Genomic DNA, 21,619 nt, shown 5'->3' on the forward strand with positions numbered 1-21,619 from the left:
ATTTATGGCCTACACAAAGTGGACAAGTGGAATTACAAGTGATTATATAAGATGATTATGTGAATTGGAGTTTATGGCAGAAAAAACAAAGCCAAAATGTACCCTTAGGATTTTGGTCAAGGAAACTACCTTCATCTGGATTACAACATACAGCTTTTGAAATGCAGTTGTTAGGTGCATATTGGGATTTGGTAGAGACTGAACAACTGCCCCTGGGCCATGAAGTGATATTAAGGCCTGGAATCCTGATTATGACTTGGATAATGAGTACCCCAGCATCTCACAAAATTGGACATATGTGAGAGTCTAGCATAATTAAATAGAAATGATATATTCAGAATAGATCAAAAACAGGCAAAAGTGGAGTTTCTGTACTACATGAATCCAACATAAGCATTGACATTGATGGAAATGACAAAACCCCTGAACCAAGGCAATAGTTGGTACAATCCTTGGTAAAATGGAATGATGGATATGATGGACTGACTGAAGAACAGAAGAAACATGCATGGTTTACTGATGAGACAGCAAAATATTTGGGCCATAAAAGACATTGGAAAGCAGTAGCCTATAACTCATGTACTGAGAGAACTTTGGAAAGTACTGGGATAGGTGGAAATAGTCAATATGCTGAACTTATGTCAGTACATCAAGCTATTAAAACAGAGAAAGGACGACAGTGCCATATATTCACTGATTCATGGGCAGTGGCTAATGGGTTAGCTACATGGATGCCAATGTGGAAAAATCAAAATTGGGAAATTCGTGGTAAACAAGTTTGGGGCGAAGAACTATGGGAAGATATATGGGATATGTCTTTGGTTACTAATTTGTTGGTTTGTCATGTAGACACTCACATGCCCCTCACGATGCCAGAATGTGAGTACAATGCACATGCTGATCCACTAGCTAAGATTGCTGCTGAACATATTGCCCCTACTTCAACACCAACTGATAATCCAGTACTAGCAAAATGGGTCCACCAGGGGGGTGGAGCAAAGATGGTGACTGGAAAGAAGGGACTTGCCTAAAGCTCTCCCCCAGGACCTTCCAAACACCTACAAAAATGGCTCTGAACAAATTCTAAAATGCAGAACCCATGAAATAGTAGAGGGAAGCAGGGCTCCAGCCCAGAATAGCCTGGATGGTTACTGGGTAGGGTCTATCACATGGCGCTGGGAGCAGAGCAGAGCACAGCCCAGCATGAGCTGTGCCCAGACCAGTCAGACCAGGAGCTGAGCGGAACAGGCCCTAGCTCCCTGAATCAATGAGCTATGGCAGTTACCAGACTTCTTAACCCACAAATACCAGAGCCAACAGAGAAGGTTATTGGGAAAAACTGCTGGGACAGAGTGAAAGGAGTTCCCAGTTGGCTACCACCCTGGGGGCAGCTGAGGTGGTGCAGCTCTGAGGACAGAACTACAGGACAGCCCCAGGTCTACCTGGTGGGAGGAATTAAGTGGTAGATCAGAGCAGGAGTGCAGAGCCTGCTTAGATCTGAGTCACAGTCTGTGTTGGTGGTTCTTGGGGAGGAGGAGCACTGCTGTGGCAGAGCTTTCTGTGTAGAAACAGCTATAAAAACAACAGCACAAACCCTCAAGCTTGGGACAAAATACTCTCTACTCTACAAGCAGTCACACCCTGACGAAAAACTCAAGGGCCAAGTAGTTGGCTGGGAACATGGCCAGGCAGCAAAAACAGACTCTGATTCAGACTCAGACTTTGGAATCTTTCTTTGGTGACAAAGACCAAAACATATAGCCAGAAGAAGTCAACAAAGTCAAAGAGCCCGCATCAAAAGCCTCCAAGAAAAATATGAACTGGTCCCAGGCCATGGAAGAGCTCAAAAAGGATTTGGAAAGGCAAGTTAGAGAAGTAGAGGAAAAATTGGGAAGAGAAATGAGAATGATGCGAGAAAATCATGAAAAACAAGTCAATGACTTGCTAAAAGACACCCAAAAAAGTAGTGAAGCAAATAACACCTTAAAAACAGACTAACTCAAATGTCAAAAGAGCTCCAAAAAGCCAATGAGGAGAAGAAAGCCTTGAAAGGCAGAATTACCCAAATGAAAAAGGAGGTCCAAAAGTCCACGGAAGAAAATACTACCTTAAAAATTAGACTGGAGCAAGTGGAAGCTAGTGAAATGAGAAATGAAGATATTATAAAACAGAACCAAAGGAATAAAAAAGTGGAAGACAATGTGAAATATCTCATTGGAAAAAACACTGACCTGGAAAATAGATCCAGGAGAGATACTTTTAAAATTATTGGACTACCTGAAAGCCATGATCAAAAAAAGAGCCTAGATATCATCTTTCAAGAAATTATCAAGGAGAACTGCCCTGATATTCTAGAGCCAGAGGGTAAAATAGAAATTGAAAGAATCCACTGATCGTCTCCCGAAAAAGAATCAAAAAGAAAACTCCTACGAATATAATCTCCAAATTCCAGAGCTCTCAGATCAAGGAGAAAATACTGCAAGAAGCCAGAAAAAAACAATTTGAGTATTGTGGAAACACAGTCAGGATAATACAAGATCTAGCAGCTTCCACATTAAGGGATCGAAGGGCTTGGAATATGATATTCCAGAGGTTAATAGAGCTAGGATTAAAATCAAGAATCACCAACCCAGCAAAACTGAGTATCATGCTCCAAGGCAAAATATGGATTTTCAATAAAATAGAGGACTTTCAAGATTTCTCAGTGAAAAGATCAGAACTGAATAGAAAATTTGACTTTTCAAACAAGAATCAAAAGAAGCATGAAAAGGTAAACAAGAAAGAGAAATCATAAGGGACTTACTACTTACTAAAGTTGAAATGTTTTGTTTATATTCCTACATGGAAAGATAATGTGTATAATTTATGACACCTCAGTATTAGGGTAGCTGAAGGGATTACACACACGTGCGCGCGCACACACACACACACACACACACACACACACACACACATATATATACATATAGACAGAGGGCACAGGGCGAGTTGAATATGAAGGGATGATATCTAAAAAATTAAAATCAAATTAAGGGATGAGAGAGGAATATATTGAGAGAGGGAGAAAGGAAGAGATAGAATGGGGTAAATTATCTCACATAAAAGTGGCAAGAAAAAGCAGTTCTATAGGAAGGGAAGAGAGGGCAGCTGAGGGGGAATGAGTGAATCTTGCTTTCATCAAATTTGACCTGAGGAGGGAATAACATACACACTCAGTTGGGTATCTTATGCCACAGGAAAGAAGGAGGAAGGAGATAAAAAAGGGGGTACAATAAAAGGGAGGGCAGATAGGGGGAGGAGGTAATCAAAAGCAAACACTTTTGAAAAGGGACAGGGTCAAGGGAGAAAACTGAATAAAGGGGGACAGGTTAGGAGGGAGCAAAATATAGCTAGTCTTTCACAACATGAGTATTGTGGAAGGGTTTTGCATAATGATACACATGTGGCCTATGTTGAATTGCTTGTCTTCTTAGGGAGGGTGGGTGGGGAGGGAAGAGGGGAGAGAATTTGGAACTCAAAGTTTTAAAAGCAGATGTTCAAAAAAAAAGTTTTTGCATGCAACTAGGAAATAAGATATACAGGCAATGGGGCATAGAAATCTATCTTGCCCTACAAGAAAGTACGGGAAAAGGGGATGGGGGGGGAGTGGGGTGACAGAAGGGAGGGCTGACTGGGGAACGGGGCAGTCAGAATATATGCAATCTTGGAGTGGGAGGAGGGTAGAAATGGGAAGAAAATTTGTAATTCAAACTCTTGTGAAAATCAATGCTGAAAACTAAAAATATTAATTAAATAAATAAATAATTTTAAAAAATGGGTCCCCCAAACAGCCAGACATTTAAGGGCCTAGGCCACACACTGTTGGGCACAAGATCGAGGTATTAGTATCTCTTATTCATTGTTAAAGCAAGTAACAGAGGAATGTCATATATGTCAATTGGAAAAGGAACAAACTGTTCCTTGGACAGTAACTGGAGAAACAGCAAGGGGAAAAGTTCCAGCCCAAATCTGGCAGGTAGATTATATCGGACCACTACCCCAAGATAAAGGATGCAAATTTATATGTACTTGTGTTGACACCTATTCAGCTGTACTATTGCCTTGTCCTTATAAGAATGCAACCCAGAAAAACACCCGCAAAACTCTAGATATTATAAGCCTATATTACAGAACCCCAATGCAGATTCAAAGTGACAATGGGCCACATTTCAAAGATAATAAGATGAAGAGATATTGTGTATTGAACAATATAGGGTGGACATATCATGTTCCATATTATTCACAAGCATCTGGATTGATAGTAAGAATGAATGGATTGTTGAAAGAAAAGTTAAGAAAGTTAAGTTCTAATAATTCGTATCAATATTGGAAAGATAATTTGTTCGCTGCTTCACATAATTTGAATAATAGACCATTAGAAGGAAGTAGACCTGTAGCCAGAATGATGACCCCAAATCTGCAGATTAGAAAACAGCAAACACATAAGATCCAAAATATTGAGTATTAGACTATGAGGGAAGATGTCCCACCGCCGTATCCAGGAATACCTGGTTTGGCAGGAAATGATTTACATTGTTTAGAGAACTTTTGGTTGGATAGAAAAGAGATAAGAAAAATCTTTACTGGGATATGTATGATAATCTCTAAGAATCATATTGGACAGATATTATCTAAACCAGGATTAGCAGGTCAAGGAATACACATATTGGCTGGAGTGATAGAGTCTAGTTATCAAGGAGAAAGTATTGTGACACTCCAGAATTTAGATGAAGAACCTATACAATTGAGTAAAAATGATACAATACTTCAATTGATTATTATTCCTTGTGAAACAATACCTCGTGTGAGAACTGACCCTCCGTCCAAAATAAGTATCAGAGGAAAGGAAGGATTTGGTTCTACTGAAAGAATAAAATTGGGAGCTAAATTATGGATAAAGTGGAAGCCAGATGATGTTCCAAAGGCTGCAGAAATTATAGCACATGGGAAAGACAATACTGTAACAGTGGTTTACCCAGGAGAAAATAATTATGAAACTGTATCTTTGACTCATGTATTCTATCACGAATAAGGCTATGATAGTCTCTTTGTTTCTTTTTTGGCTTTTGTCTATTAAATTTGTTTGTGAGATTTGTTCCCTATAGGGTTAGTACCATCCACCTGCAGATGCCTGATCACTTAAGCCAGATGTTACCCTCTGATGTGTTTGGATGTGTGGAAAATATTATACTATTTTATATCATTTTTAATTTCAACTAGGCCCAGAGCCTGAATTAATGAGTAACTGGATAAAGATCCAGGGTCTGGGCTTCTTTGTTCTCTAAAAGTTGCTCAGGAAATACCCTTACCACTGTCAACAATGACCTAGGGACATTCTTACCCTGTTAGCCATTAAAGGATGAGACCCTAACTCCGAGGGAGAATATTAACTGACCTTTGTCAACATTCTTTACAACCCCATTCCATTAAGGAAAATCCTCTTCTTGTATCATGGTTAAACATACATGGGGGTCATAAAAAATGAGGTAACACAGGCTTGCTGGGTCTGCTAAAATAACGTATATAAGTTTTCTCATTCCTTTCTTCAGACAGCCAGAGCTTATGCTCTGACTCCTTGTGCGTACGAGTAAGCTAGCTTAGCTATGCTTTAAGGGAAAATAATAAACAACATGGATTTTTCTATCACCTAGCTCTGTTGTTTCCTTCAACCAAACTTTCATGTTTAACAGTTGTGGTGCCGTGACTTTCGGATGGAAATGATGGAAACGGGACAATGCAGCCCAACCTTGCCAATGCTTTTGGGTGCCATAGGATTAATTTTTCCTGGAATTTTGGCCTTGACAAGGTAGGGGTAAGTTGTCTGCATTCCCAGCTTCCAAAAAGGACTCCCACAAAATTGGATGAAGTCCGAAAATTCCCTTTAAGCTAGCTCTGGGGGCAGGGATTAGATCTGCAGGCAAACGCACAAAGATCCCCTGGAAACACTGATTGATGTAGAAAATTAGCTACAGATCAGTCAAAAACTAGAATTAGAAGTCCAACCATTCCTTTACTCCCTCCACCCTATTCCTCACCCCCTCCCTCCCTTCCTTCCCTTGGAGGCCCTGATCCTGGGGAGAAAAACTGCACTTTGCTGTTACCTCCTCCCCTTCTGCCTCCCGGTACCTACTCTAACCGGAGAGGAGTAACTCTGTTCTGCTACCATTGCCTCCTCTCTCTTCTCCTCCCCCTTTCCCCCTTTCCCTTAAGGCCTCTGTTTTTGCCTTCTGCCCTATTCCTGCTTCCTTCCCTTAAAGGCTCTGACTATGGGGATGATAAATGCATTTTATCCTTACTCCTAGCCTTCCCTTACCTGACCTAGTCCTCTTCCATCTCCCCTTTCCCCTTTCCTAAGGGATAGGATATGGAGAGTCAGAAAAATCAGGAACACCGAGGCTTCCCCAAAGACCATAGGGGTGCTAATAGCCAACTCATGAAAGCTTCTAATTCTCTGTTGTTTAAACTCTGAGCTCAGTCTGTATTTGTTCTTTATTTGTTTTGTTAATTGTTAATTGTCTCTGCGAGAGGTGTGCTCTATGTCTATACCGCATAAAATCTAAAATGCAGGTAGCCGGAGAATTCTAAGGCTGCAGTTAGGGAAACAGAGACTATTTTTTTTTCTCCTTGTCTGGTCTGGCCAACTGGACTTGAAGAAAAAAAAGTAGAGCTAAAACATTTTAGCATATTCTGGGATTGATTATTCATTAAAAGTTTGGAAACTGGTTAGTTGGATTTGGGGAGAGAACTCCTGAGACTGTAAAGTGACTCCAGGAGCTCACTCTTGCTGAAACACCTCCTCCCAATGCTGATCACTTATCATTCCTCACTCCCTCCCCAGAGTTAAGAGGTGTGGAAAATATTATACTATTTTATATCATTTTTGTAATTTCAATAAGACTCAGGACCTGAACTACTTAACCAGAAGAAAAGCCTGATCCTAACAGTCTCTTTGTTCTCTTGTATCAACAAATCCAGATGGAGCATTTCTTGCTCTGTCCATGGTCATTAAGGGTGAAAACCTTGAGCCCAGACACTATCTTGAATTATGTGACTTTTCCTTATCTTAATATTTTATGGGCATATACTATGTGGTGGAATGTTAATGGCCAATTAAACACAGAGATCCTGGGGCTACAAATCCAATTGACACTTTGACAACTATCTAATTTGTTGTATTTACAATCTATTTCATTAAGGAAAATCCTCTTCTTGTATCATGGTTAAACATACATGGGGGTCATAAAAATGAGGTCATACAGGCTTGCTAGCTCTGCTAAAATAACGTATATAAGTTTTCTCATTGCTTTGTTCAGGCAGCCAGAGTTATACTCTGACTCCTTGTACGTACAAGTAAGCTAGCTCCGCTATGCTTTAAGGGAAAATAATAAACAACATGGATTTTTCTATCACCTAGCTCTGTTGTTTCCTTCAACCAAATTTTCAGGTTTAACAGAGGGAATCTTTTCCCTTAGATTTAAGTGCAAAAAGTTTTTAAGGAGTGAGCAAAAGGTGAAGTTTACTTGAGTTACAATCATTGAGATCTTTCACCATTATTGTCTTGTCCCTGACAGAGCCAGAGCTGCAGTAAAAGTTAGAGCAGCTAAAACAAACTCCTCTCTCATCCCAAATCAGATTAGAAGAGAATGCAGGAGAACTGTAGTGAAAACTTAAATCACCCTTCCCCACCTGGCAGAAGGAGGAGAAGGACAGAAATTCACAGACTGACAGTATACTGACAGTCCTGTGCCTCCTGGGTACCTTTGTAGCCCATCCTTTTTGGCAAAGCTTGGAAATATCACCCAGGTCCTATGCATTCTGCCCACTCTGTCTCTAGCAGCTGCAAAACTGCCCTAGGCTCAGTAACTTCTGCAGTTGTGGGGGAAGGGTGAGATAGATGGATTTGGACTTTCTGCCTCCCAGAATTGTCACCACTGGGATACCAGCTTCTGCTCTAGGTAACTTCATACTTCTTTGTTCCAATTGCAAAACTGTATTTTTTATCTCTGTTTCCTGATTTGTAAAGGGAAAATAATAATGATGGTTGTTATGGGATCAAAATGATAATGATTGTAAAATGCTTAACATAAAGTCCGGTATATGTTAGATACAACATTATTATCTCTCTTTAAAATTAATGTAATTGTTAATTTGAAGTGGTTTTTAAATACCAGAAGTAATAAGCTGAATAATTTCTATATGTGGAAATCTGGAAATGCAATAGATGTCATCTGAAAATTATTGTTTCTGTATTTCTAAACTTGCATTGTGTTCCCAAAAATTCTCTTAGATTGTGAAATTTGAGAAGACCATTGTGTGGTAAGAAATGATATTATAGTGATTTTAATCTGATTTTGATATATGTGAATTGGGTTTTTAAAGGGATGTGATAAAATTTGGAGCTACTGTATTTGGTTATAACAAGAAATAATTAATAATACTGATATTTAACCATAATAACAGACTTTCCATGTGAAAAAGTTTTCTATTATGAGAATATATCTGGTGATTTAAAGTTATAGTTTCAAATGATGAGATGAAAGATTCTCTGCGCAAGGAGATTTAGAAATGCATTCATCTAAATTGATAAATGAGTTGTTTCAAGTTTTAAAATGCATAATTATGTTAAGGGCATTGTTACATTTCTAAATTGTGTAATTTGAAAAACAGATGTATCAGCAATATTGAAAAATGTGGTAATCTTTTACAATGCTAAGAGTATTGGGCCTTAGAAATTAAAATGTTAACACTAGTGATTAAAATAATTCCTCTTATAATCTAGATGTTATTAGATCAAGAATTGTACTTAATTAAGAAATTGAGGTTGTTAACTGAACCAAGGACATTTGGATATTCAATCTTGTGTAAAAGTTTTCAGGGTAGAGGGATTCCTATGGACAAAGCTTTTAACATCCTGGTAAATTTTATTATTGTGATAATGTTAATTTAATTGGGTACATAATCTATAGAAACTAAGTGTCCTCCACATTACAACACGTTTTTGACTGAGGAACTTTGTAATATCTGGGAATTCTGTGCAATATTTGAGAATGAGGACATTTGGCACCAACTTAGTTAATGAATTCCAGCATTTAAGGGTTAATTTGCTTTAAGGAGAAAGAAGGGGATGTCTATTATTTTAAAACCTTCCAAATAATTGTCTTCAGAAAGGTTTAGTGAGTATTCCTTTTAACAACAGGATAAAATTTTAAACTGTTTTTAAAGAAGGGAAATAATTCTAGAAATGTTTTGAAAAATGTTTTTGTGATTTTAAGCAAGAGTTAGAGCTTATCAATGTGTATAAGATTTAATTCCTAAAGTGTCCCTTTCCTCCAGAATGAGTAAACAGGGAACATAAATCTATCAGCCTGTGAGGTTGGTCATTAATCTCTTTGCTTTGTTTAAGCTGGAATGGATTGCAGTACAGACAGTTATGTCAGTAAAAATCACTAATTTATGAGCTATCTTTTCTTATGGTTGAAACATAAAGGAAGACTGAATAATGGGTTTGAAAGATTTGGAAAGGTAAATAAAGGTTTGATTGGAAATACAAAAGGTAGATTAGAAAGTCTGGGGACAAATGGGAGTTAGATAAGCCTCTCCTGTCCCAAAGGAATACTAGTTTCAAATGGTTTAAGTTAAAGTTGAGAGTGTGAGAAACTATTCTAGAGGGCTGAAAAGTTATGTAGCTTGATTTGATAATTATTAGCTCAATGAAATTTGGGACAGTCCTATCTGAAGGATATTTATTTGCTATTTAAGATTTTATGGGACTACAATTTAATATTGTTTTAAGCTCTGATTACAGGAATAGGTCACATGAAGCCAGTAGTAGAATGGTAGGTATTACAGGCTGAGAATTTTTAAAGGTGGATGTCTGTGCCTGGGAAAAAGTTTTGAAGATGACCTTGGAAACAGCCTAGGTAGGATCTTCCTGACTCTATTTCCCAATTCTGCTATTTCCTTTCTGAAAAGGAAAATCCCCACCTGATTACTCTTAAGCCCTGCTTTTAGCATCTAATGGCTATATGATTGGCTATCAGATATGACTCATGCCTGGAATCAAACAGAGCTAAGGAAGTTCTTTACTTCTGTTAAGATATATGACATTGTCCCTCTTTTCTTTCATAGCAAATTTATATTATCAGGAAGTTTTGTAAGCACAATGCTAAATCTATTAGGTAATAGATGAATATTGGAATATCTCTGAGTTATTATAATAGGATGCAGGAATGAATAGCTTACAATTTTAACCTATGTTCATGACCAAATAAAGATTAAAAGAATATAGAGATAATATCCTCCAAATGGAGGAAATGATTAGACAAAGTAATAAGCAAAAGATGTAATGTGATAAATGTCTAATAAAAAAGAAAGGATAGCAAATTTTGAAAAAGGCAATAGGATCAGATTGATTCCTCTAAGAATTATATACAGATGTGTATGATTGGCTCCAAAATTTATCAATCATGAAATTCAAGCTAATAAGTGTGTTTTGGTAATAAGATCTTAAATTAGGATTTTTGCACAAAAGAGTTGTGTAAGATAGGGGTACAAGTGAAATTATATCTTCTTTATTAAAGTGCTTGTCTGATGCTTTTAAAAGGAAGACGAGTTCAATTTATGGTTGGACCTTCATATTTTAAAGGATTCTTATACCAGGTACAAAATTTAGGTAAGGTTAGAAACAGCAGATTATATATGAACTGAAATACTCTGAAGTTAAAAAAAGGAGAGCCAAATTTAAGTGATTGTACTAAGTTATATTAAGTAAGAATTGTCTGAGAATTTCTAGATCTGAACCAGAGAAGCAGAACTCTCCTTTACTATCTAGGGACCAGATAACTACAATCAGGTATCTGGGATTCAAAAAAAATGCTACTTTAAATGGACATTAGGAATATGTAACTGTGATTTAAAGTTGCTTTGTATACAAATTGTGCAATTAATTGCTGGAATTAAATCAGAAACTTTTTAAGCTTTGTTAAGAATGGTTTGTGGATTATTTTATAAATGCCATCCAAGAGACATGGCATCACTAAAAATTTATGATGTTATATGTACTGTGCTACTAGGATACAAGGAATTTAATATTAGTCAACATTGTTAATAATGATTGCATTACTTTGTAAGGCTCATGTTTAAGTTTTCTTGGTTATCTAATGTATAAATGTAAAACATGTGACATGCAAATTTCCCCCTAACCATCTAAGTGGTTTGGTCTGTACCTGACTCAATGTAATTGTGCAGTTTTGTGAATTATGAGAAGAACTTTATTGTATTTGTTTAAACTCAGCTCTGTGTGGTAGGGATATTGAACCATTCGTTTCACTGTTTGAACTTAGCCCTGCGTGGCTGGGACCTGTGTTGTGCTGTTTTTCTCTCAATTATCAAATCATATGTGCTCTGGGACCTCCTGTCAGCTCTGACTACTTCTACAGCTGCCACCTTGTGGATATGGACTCCTTGATCCTTCTATCACATCTAAGGATTGCCCCTGCTCCCAAGTGCATATCTGAGCCCATAGGACACCTTGCCCTCCAGTTTCAAAGAGCCTGAAGGGGACCACATCAGACGCAGGCAGCCCCTCCCGAGACTCTGGACCAGAACCTGAACGAAGGACAGCTCCCTTTCTGAGTCCCTTGCATTCCCAAGACTGTTCACCTGTACTTTTGGTGTCTTTGACTTATTGCCCCTTGCAACTTCCTCCCCCTGCTTGTTTACAAGTAGTTTATAATTACTGTGCATCTCTGGGGATGTCCAACCACAGAAAGAGAAAAAAAAAAACCTGAATCCACCTAGATAAGGATTTTTAGAACTTCACCCCTGAGGAAGATAGAGGTTTTTCCATACCTTAATTGGTCTTCAGGTGAAACTTTCAGTTTGCCTTTGACCAAAAGGAGGAAATGTGGAACATTTTATACCATTTTATATAATTTTTAATTTCAACTAGGCACAGAGCCTGAATTAATGAGTAACTGGATAAAGATCCAGGACCTGGGCTTCTTTGTTCTCTAAAAGTTTGCTCAGGAAATACCCTTACCACTGTCAACAAGGCCAGATTAGACTGACCTAGGGACATTCTTACCCCTGTTAGCCATTAAAGGATGAGAGCCTAACCCCAAGGAAGAATATTAACCGACCTTTGTCAACACTATTTACAACCCTATTCCATTAAGGAAAATCCTCTTCTTGTATCATGGTTAAACATATATGGGGGTCATAAAAAATGAGGTAACACAGGCTTGCTGGGTCTGCTAAAATAACGTGTATAAGTTTTCTCATTCCTTTGTTCAGACAGCCAGAGCTTATGCTCTGACTCCTTGTGCGTACAAGTAAGCTAGCTTAGCTATGCTTTAAGGGAAAATAATAAACAACATGAATTTTTCTATCACCTAGCTCTGTTGTTTCCTTCAACCAAACTTTCAGGTTTAACAGATGTCACCTCTGGACCTGTCCATGACTTTGATGTGTCATCTCTGGACCTGTCCATGACTGTGATGTGTCATCTCTGGACCTGTCCATGACTGTGATGTGTCATCTCTGGACCTGGCATCAACTGAGTTCCTTATGCCAGCTTGCTAAAGAGCTTACCTCTCTAATAGGACTCAATCTTTTGGGGCAGGGACAGCTTTACCTCCAATTTCAGCAAGAAGAAGCTCTGGAGGACAAGACCTTTGCCCCTTACCCCAAGATTTTGAGCCCCATTCGTTCAAGGGGAGGAATGATGACATTGTTTTATATACTTTTCTTGTGCTATCCCTGTTATATTGTTGTGTAAAGTTCTATTGACACCAGTTATCCCAGAATTCCCATTGCCCTATGTAATGGATATGAAAGATCTTGGGGCCAAAACTTGTAACAATTTGGATTTGAAGATTTGAATTATCATCTACATTATTATTGTTGCCTTCCTGTTTCAGTATATTGAAATCCTCAATTATTATAGTTTTATGTCTATTTCTCCCTACATTTTTATTAGCTCTTCCTTTAAGTTTAGAGACTTTGCTATTCTGCATGTATATGTTGAATACTAGCATATTCCATATTTGTGATGCCTTTAAGGACAGTGTATTTACCTTGATAATTTCCTTTAACCATGCCATTACTACTGTTGCTTTGTCTTAGATTATGATTATCATTACAGCTTTTTTAGGTTTTCCTGAGGCACATTAAATTCAGATCTGTCCCCTCATTTTAATTCTTCATGAAAATTTGTATTTCAAGTGTGTTTCTTGCAGAAGTTTTTGCATTCTGTTTTCTAATCCATCTTGCTAGCCTCCTTTGTTTTTATGGGTGCATTCATCTCACTCATATTCATGAATAAAATTTGTTAGCCAATTTCTCCATCATATCCTCTTTAAAACTTTCCTCTTTATCACCTGCTCTCTCTCTCTCTGACAACGAAAAATAAAGTGAAAAAAAGAAGCTATAATTTAATTGGTATGATCACCCTCCTCTTCCATTTCTCTTTTCACCCATCCCAGATGCAGATCATTGACTCTCACACCCTTTCTCTCCTTTAATTCTCTTTTATGATTGACCCTTTAAAGTTTTTTTTATTTTGCTTGTGACATTTACCTCCCCAATTACGATCCTCACTCTTAAATTGCCCTCATCCCTCTACCTGTTCCTTCCTATTTCCCTGTTAAATAGAATGTATGTTTATGAGAACATTTGCCTATATGTATGTTTGACACTCCTTTGCCTGGCTTAGGTAAGTGTGACATTTGTGAGATGCCTACTTCCCCCACCTCATTTCCATTTTTACATAATCTTCTGGCATGCCTTCATTACAAGAAATAGTAAGTTCATCCCTCTTCTCCCTCATTTCTTTCCTGGAGTATCCCTTTTTCCTTCCCTTTCTTTCCCCTTTTAAAATCACTGAAATGGAACACAACCACACCCAGTCCCTTGTTTTTCTCTATTCCTTTCGTGACTCTTAAAGACAGTAGGATTCTGAAAAGACACCTGTCTCTTCTCCTTCATTTGAATTTAAGCACCTGATCATCGTTTGGCTCCTTTCAAATTGCTCAAATTGTAAGTTTCTCTGGTCTCCTTTGTTTGCATTCCAAAGTTTCTACCCACATCTAGTCTTTTCAGCATCAAAGTCTCTGCCTAACCACCTGCAGGATTATGCTATTTTGAAGGATTAATTATTCGTGGTTATAAGCTTTTTCTTTTGCCTTTTGGTACATCATGTTCCAAGAACTCCCTTCCTTTACTATAGCTATTGCATAGTCATATGTGATCCTGACTGTGATTCCTTAGTACTTGAACTCTGTCTAGCTGCCTGTGGGATTTTTCTTTTACCTAGAAACTTTGGATTTTGTCCATGATATTTCTGAGTGTTTTCCACTTGAATTTTTTTTCAGGTAGTTGAGCAGTGGATTCTATTTTCAGTTTATGCTCTTGTGAGAAACGTGCTAGCTCTGGAAAGAACGTTACTTGTTGTCAAACCTTTCAGATTATTTGAACCCCAATAATCCAAACTCCTTTTGCTCTATGCTAAAAATCCCCTTTTCCTGCCTCAGGAACTTCAAAGACCAGGAATATCTTTATTGTCTGTGGTGACAGAAAGTCTGCAGCCAGATCTGTGGGCTAGAAACATTTGCATCTAAGTGACCCTACCTTGTCAATTGATTTGTTTACCTAAGAACTTCCTTTCTTTGATATGGAGATCATAAACTGCAGCTCTGAATTGTTAGTTAAACCTTCTCTCTCTTGTTCAAGTTAATCAGAAGCTTGCTTCTGGTTCCATGATCATGTATCCGCTAGCTCCAAGGGAATAAATCTATACTAATTTTTATTTCACCTAGTCTGTTTGCCTCCTTTAACCAAGCTCTAGGTTGACATTGTGAAGCCAGGAAAGCTCTTATTTTATTTTCCATTCATTATGAATGGGTAACACCCTGAAGGAGCACACTTGATCAGACAAATGTTATTTATATCCTGTTGCCAATTTGAATTTCCCCCCTTGTTCCCCATTGGCTGAATGCGACTTTCTGAACCGTGTCTTCTATGTTCTTTTTGATATGCTCCCCCTCCCTTGTCATGCATTGCATGTGCATTTAAATTAGCTCACTCTGCCCTGAGAGAGTGTTGGATAATATTAATAGCTCATTAAGCATGTGGACAAGCTTCTGACCTTTTACTTGATCAGAAGCCTGGTTCTGCTAGGTCACAGCTCCAATTAGAACCAGTCACCTCTGATGTACATCCTGTTATCATGCCTGCAAAGCTGGGAGTAGTGTTTATCCTGTGAAAACAGAATTCCTTTTGTTTCCCATACTCTGATTCTAATAATTCTGGACAATTTTATTTTATGATTTGTTGAACTATGATATCCATTTTGTGTTTGGTCATGGTTTTCAGGGAGTCCAGGGATTGTTAAATTATCTCTTTTTTTTCTGTGTTGTTTTCTAGGTCAGATGTTTGCGGTAGTAGATATATTGTACAACTGTATCAGTAATTAAGGTGGCGTTTGTTTTTTACTGTTTTCTCTTTTGGGGCACTTATTAATCAAGTGCCCTTGAAGAGTCTGGCCTTTGTTTCTTTGATTAAATCAGGAGTCTTTAATGACCTCCTTACCTCAAGGGAAAGCCTAGTTTACATGGGTTTGAGTCCCATATTGTGACTCCCTTTGATGCTGAACAGGGTATATAAACTCAGAGGTTGGAGGTTTTCTTTTGGGGCTCTCACTCACTGTAAGAGTGTCATGTGACTTGAAGACATTCTGGGCAGCCTTTGTTAATAGCCCCCCAGCTTGTAAACCCAGAAGTTGATGCTTCACTGGTAACTATGAATTGTGATTTGAATCAGACAAGGTCAGTTTGTTGATGTTTGTAATTTGTATTTGCTCTGAAGTTCAGGGTGCTGGCTTTTCCTCCTGAACTAAGTGAGTTATATATGTATATTTGATTAAAGTGAGATTGTTAACCCCTTACTTTCCTTAGTAAAGCAGATCAAAGAACCTGTGATTGTAGCTCTTGTTGCTAGTCTTGTTGGGTCTTACACTTCAACAGCTGCTGCTAGCCAAATTGTTACAATGACAACACAGCCTATGAAGATTCTATAATATCCTAAAAATAAAATAAAAGAAGGAAGGGGAGCAGAATAAAAACATTTCATGGGAAAGCATTTACAAATGCCACCTAAAATTAAGGGAGTGAGTGGATGAGGAGACAAGAGTTGGTAGCATACTCATCTGAGTGGAAAATGGGAAGGGTAAAAGAAAAAGAAATAAATTTAGAACTCTGGGATTAGGCAGATTAACATGGCAGTGGTGAGAGTGCATCAGTGGAAGGTGCCCAGGGTCAGATTACTGTAAGCAGAACAAACTACAAAGACAGTACTGCCTTAAAAGGGCAGGGGAGGGGGAGGGAAAAAAGTTTAACTGAAGAAAATACAAACCATTATAACCTGAAATGTGAATGGATTTTTAGTTCCCTAATTAAAAGAAAAAGAATGAAGAAAATAGAAAAACAAAAAACATTTATTAAATGCCTGCTAGTTTTCAGGAAGTCACTGTTATTACAAACATAAAAGTGAAATAGTCTCCACTCTCAAGGAATTTACCTTTTACTAGGAAATTACATTTCCAAGTGAAAAGAGAATGTAACATACTCCCCCTACTCAGCCCAATTCAGTAGGCATAGATTTGCACACTGGGTCTCTGGGAATGGGGGTGGGGAAGGAGGTTATGGTAATGACTGTTTTACTTCAAGGGGTAATTCTGTGGGTCTACACTCCTAACACTTGACGACCTGGAAGTTTAGTTAAAAGAGGCAAACTAGCTAGGTGATATATATTCATATTGTTTATTCCCTTAAGCTAGCAGAATACATGTAAATACATGGAAGCCAGAAGATAATTCTGACTCAGATATAAGCAAGCTGAAGAAGACCTATATATTCTTAGAGCAATTCCAACTCAGGATGTCTGTCACTCAAAAATGATAGTCTCCTCTGTTTTTAACTAATAATCATTTAATATCAATTTAGTAACTTGAATAAGGTAAATCATAAACAGAAGAATGGTCCTGGTCAACTTCAGTTGCTGACACAGGAAGGGGCATTTTGAGTTCACTCAGAGAGCAAGGCAAAGCATGCCTGTTATGCCAGAGGATGCAAAACATATCTGTTAGGCCAGGCTTCTTCTGGTTGATTAGTTCAGGCTTTGGTCCTTATTGGGGTTCAAATGATCTTAAATGATTATCACACTGTAGCTCAGGGGCCCCCAGGAGTATACTTCCCTTTTAACTAGCCAGACACAACCAGCTCTTAGCAAGAGGATACAAACTCCCATAACCTGTGCAAGCCGGATTATGGAACTGTGCACACTCTCACCAACAACACAGAAGAGTGGGCAGAGAATATAATGTGGTGATCAGGCATGCATATAAGGAACATGGCCAAGCCACTCACACCTCCAGAACTGCAAAGAAAGGTGTTTATACTCCATAAAGAGATCAGGGGAGACTGACAGCCAGGTGCTTGGAGGCCTTCCATGATTTCTCCCGACATCATAAGGAAGGTTACCCATGAAGTATTCTAGCTGTCCATCTGTCATCTCTCATTCTTATCATGTGACCAGCCATCTCCCCTTCCTATTAAAAATTACTTGAGGATGTCCTTTCCTTACCTGTTCCTTGGAGTTTCTCCTTGGCTATGGGATGCAACCTTTTCACACACCACCATCCTCCCCCTCCCCCCCCCAAATGTATCTCTCCATTTCCCTTTGTATGATACCTATCTTTAGTTCCTTGGAGACAAGGGTACTCTGCATCTCACTGTCATACACAGTAGCAAAACTGTTTTAGTTTGAAAAAAAAATGGACCTTTCCTTTTCTGGGAAGTGTGGGGCCAGCAGAAGAGCTTTGAAATTTCCTGAAAGTAATTCAGCTCAGTCTCCTCCTTTTTCACTCCATGTTCACTCACTGTCCATAATATACTATATCAGATGTACAAACCGTTGGACCATGGCAAACTTGAAAACAAAGTCTCCATTGACAATGAAAAATAGAATTTATTAATTACATATAAACCAAGTGGCATAGCATCTATATTCTTAAAAGTTAAGTAAATTGTAATAAAAGTACACAATAATATTGGGAAACTTTAGTAATTCTCTCAAAACTTGGCCCTAAAAAATATGCTTCTTTCTAGAGTTGGGGGGGTCCACAGGCATAGAACATCATATGTAACACTAAGCTTTTTGGATGTAGTGATTGGTTTTACTGAAATTATTTTTTTCTTGTCCTCTTTTCTCATAAGGGATGGTGACAAAGGTAGGGGTATGGGATGACTTAAAATCACAAGATACTAATAAAAATCTAATTCTAAAAATGCCTCTCAGAGCTGGAGAAATCCAGCAAAAATAAAAACAAGTAGGGAAACATAGAGTAGTTGAGAAAATGTGTTTCAAAGATCTGTGGTGATTTCTAAATGAAGTATTTAAAAATACACAATTCTCTGCATCCCATGGCACCTTTCAAAAACTGGATGATGTACTCCAGCATAAAGTAGAGATTCTTTTTTATTTATTTAATATTTTTATTTTCAGCATTGATTTCCACAAGATTTTGAATTACAAATTTTCTCCCCATTTCTACCCTCCCCCCCACTCCAAGATGGCATATATTCTGATTGTCCCATATGCCAGTCAGTCCTCCCTTGTCACCCCACTCCCCCCATCCCCTTTCCCTTACTTTCTTGTAGGGCAAGATAGATTTCTATGCCCCATTGCCGGCATATCTTATTTCCCAGTTGCATGCAAAAACAACATAAAGTAGAGACTCTTAACCTGCAAGATTTTCACTGGGGAAAGGGAGGGCAGCAGAAAGGGAGTAGGAGGTCCAAGGGTAAGGGAAGGCTCTAGTGGATATGAGCTTGAGAAGGCACTGGAATACTTTGGCTCTTCCTCTAAGCCCTTTTGAAATCCTATTTATATAGATATGTCTATTTGCCATAAAAAGTGCCATGGAATATATATGGATTTGTGGGAATATGAATAAATGCTTACACACACACACACACACACACACACACACACACACACCCCAATGCTGAAGATTATGCTAAACAGCTACCTGTTACTGGACCTCTGCAGGTCTTTTATGGCCAGCCCAATTGAATTTGATTCAGCTAGCATTTCATAAGGATCACACTGGTAGGAATTAGAAATACAAATACAGGCATACCTTGGAGATATTGCTAGTTCAGTTCCAGACCATGGCAATAAAGTGAATAACACAATAAAGTGAGTGAGTCACAGGATTTTTGTGGTGTCCCAGGGCACATAAAAGTTATATTTATACAAGTGTGCAATAGTATTAGGTCTAAAATAACAATGTACATATCTTAATATAAAAATTTTTATTGCTTAAAAATGCTAACCATCATCTCAGCCTTCAGTGTGTTGTAATCTTTTTGCCAGTGGAGAAACTCGCTCCAATGCTGACGGCTGCTGACTGATCAGGATGGTGGCTGCTGAAGGTTGGAGTGCCTGTAACAATTTCTTAAAATAAGACAAAAATGAAGTTTGCTGCATCAATTGACTCTTCACTTGAACACTTAGAGGCCATTGCAGGGTTATTAACTGGCCTAATTTCAATTTCAATATTGTTGTGTCTCAGGGAATAGCAAGACATGAGGAGAGAGAGACTGGGGAAATCTGGTTGGGTGGAGCAACCAAAACACACACATTTATCGTTTAAGTTCCCTGTCTTAGATGGGCCAGATTTCCGGCACCCCAAAATACTTATAACAGTAACATCAAAGATCACTGATCAGCGATCACCATTACAGATATAATAATAATAATGAAAAAGTCTGAAATATTGTAAGAATTACCAAAATGTGAGAGAAATTATGTGAACACATGCTGTTGGAAAAATGGCACCTGTAGAATTGCTCAAAGCAGGGTTGCCACAAACCTCCACTTTTATTTTTTTTTAAAGCAGTATCTGCAAAGTGCAATAAAGCTACACAATAAAAGAAGGTATGCCTGTACAAGGTGGGCGGTGGGGGTGGGGACAGGAAGTATCCTTGCTCTGGAGGCCCTTATTTGCTTCTGGGGTGATATGACATGGAAACATAAATACATGCTTTGAGAAGACAGAATTACACCTAGGGGACTGAGTCGAAACTTCTCATGGAAGATGATGGTACCTGAGTGCTGCCCAGATTCAAGGTAGGACCAAGCCACAGAGATTGCAGCAGCTGCTCCCTCTGCCTGGAGGACTCTGCTCCTCACTGCCATGTTTAGGATCCCTGGCTTTCTCCAAGATTCAGCTCAAAGGCTCTCTTCTAACAAGAGGCGGTTCCTGGTCCCTTAGCTCCCCTTTAAGGTTACTTTCTAACTACGTTGTTCATATGTAATTGCCCGCATGTTTCCCCAATAGAATGTAAGCTCTTTGAAGGTCCGGACTTTTTTTTGCCTTTCTTTGCATCCATGGCACTTGGTACAGTGCTGGCTCACGGTGAGTACTGAATAAACACTTCCTAATGGATCCATAACATGCAGTAAGATGTAGAAAAATCACTCCTCCGGAGTTTAGTTTCCCAGGATTTGCCAAGACGTTAGGCGCATCACTGTCCTCAGCTGTCCCCAGAACATTGGTGCCTGCATCAGGAGCAGACAGGTGAGACAGCTTCAGGCCTCAACAGGAGCCCAGCAGAAAGGGGCAATATAGGTGTAGGGAACTTTAGGACGGGCCCCCTTGAAGGAGAAGAAAATCACATCCAGCAGGAGGGCTTCCAGGACTCAGAGGGAATGCTTTGAGACCGCGCGCTTTATCCTGGACTCAGAATGTATCTTGTGGGAGAGAGTGTCCTAAACTGAGAGAGAAAAAGGAAAGAGAGTAGAGAAAGGAAAGGGGGACGGGGGGGGGGGGGGGGGGGGGGGGGGAGACAGAGAGAGAGCGAGAGAGAGAGAGAGAGTCTGTATCTGTGTTTGTGTCTGTGTAGCAACTCTCTAGAAGATACCACCTTCTTAACAACTGGTTTCAAATGCCTCTTAAGCTTGGCTGCCTGATTACTGGGGAGGACCATGTTGAGCGAGCGTGGGGATGCAGTAGCCACCTGCTGGAGAGCTAGTCGGCCGGTGGAATTGTGGGGTTGGAGAGCAAGCCCAGCACCTGGCTTACAGTGGGATTCTACTAGATCAAGAGGACATCGAGTCCAGCCCCTTAAGGACCCGAGCCCCAGGGTTACGCGGCTAGCCCAAAGCAGCAGAGCACACGTGTCCGGGACAGGCACCCAGTGCGGCACTGCACTGTGCCCACCACGCCTCCAGGCGGCGCTGCTCCCGCCTCCAGTCGGCGCAGGTCGGGCACTTCCCTCCTTGGGCATCTGCGACTCTTTCCCCCAGGAAGCCTCCCCGCCTGCCAGGAAGGGAAAAAGCCTGGACTAGGGAGCAAGGAGTGACCCCCCGCAGGAGGCGCCCCCGGGACCCGAGGCCGGCTCTCACCTTTACCTCTCTTCGTCCTTTCATCACCTTTGCCCGGCACGCGCTCATAAGTCTCCCCGGGTTTCGCGACTACAATTCCCACAAGGCGCTGCGGCCAAGGTCGTTACCGCTT

Source organism: Trichosurus vulpecula, chromosome 2 (assembly GCF_011100635.1).
Source record: "Trichosurus vulpecula isolate mTriVul1 chromosome 2, mTriVul1.pri, whole genome shotgun sequence".
Classification (NCBI taxonomy): Eukaryota; Metazoa; Chordata; class Mammalia; order Diprotodontia; family Phalangeridae; genus Trichosurus; species Trichosurus vulpecula.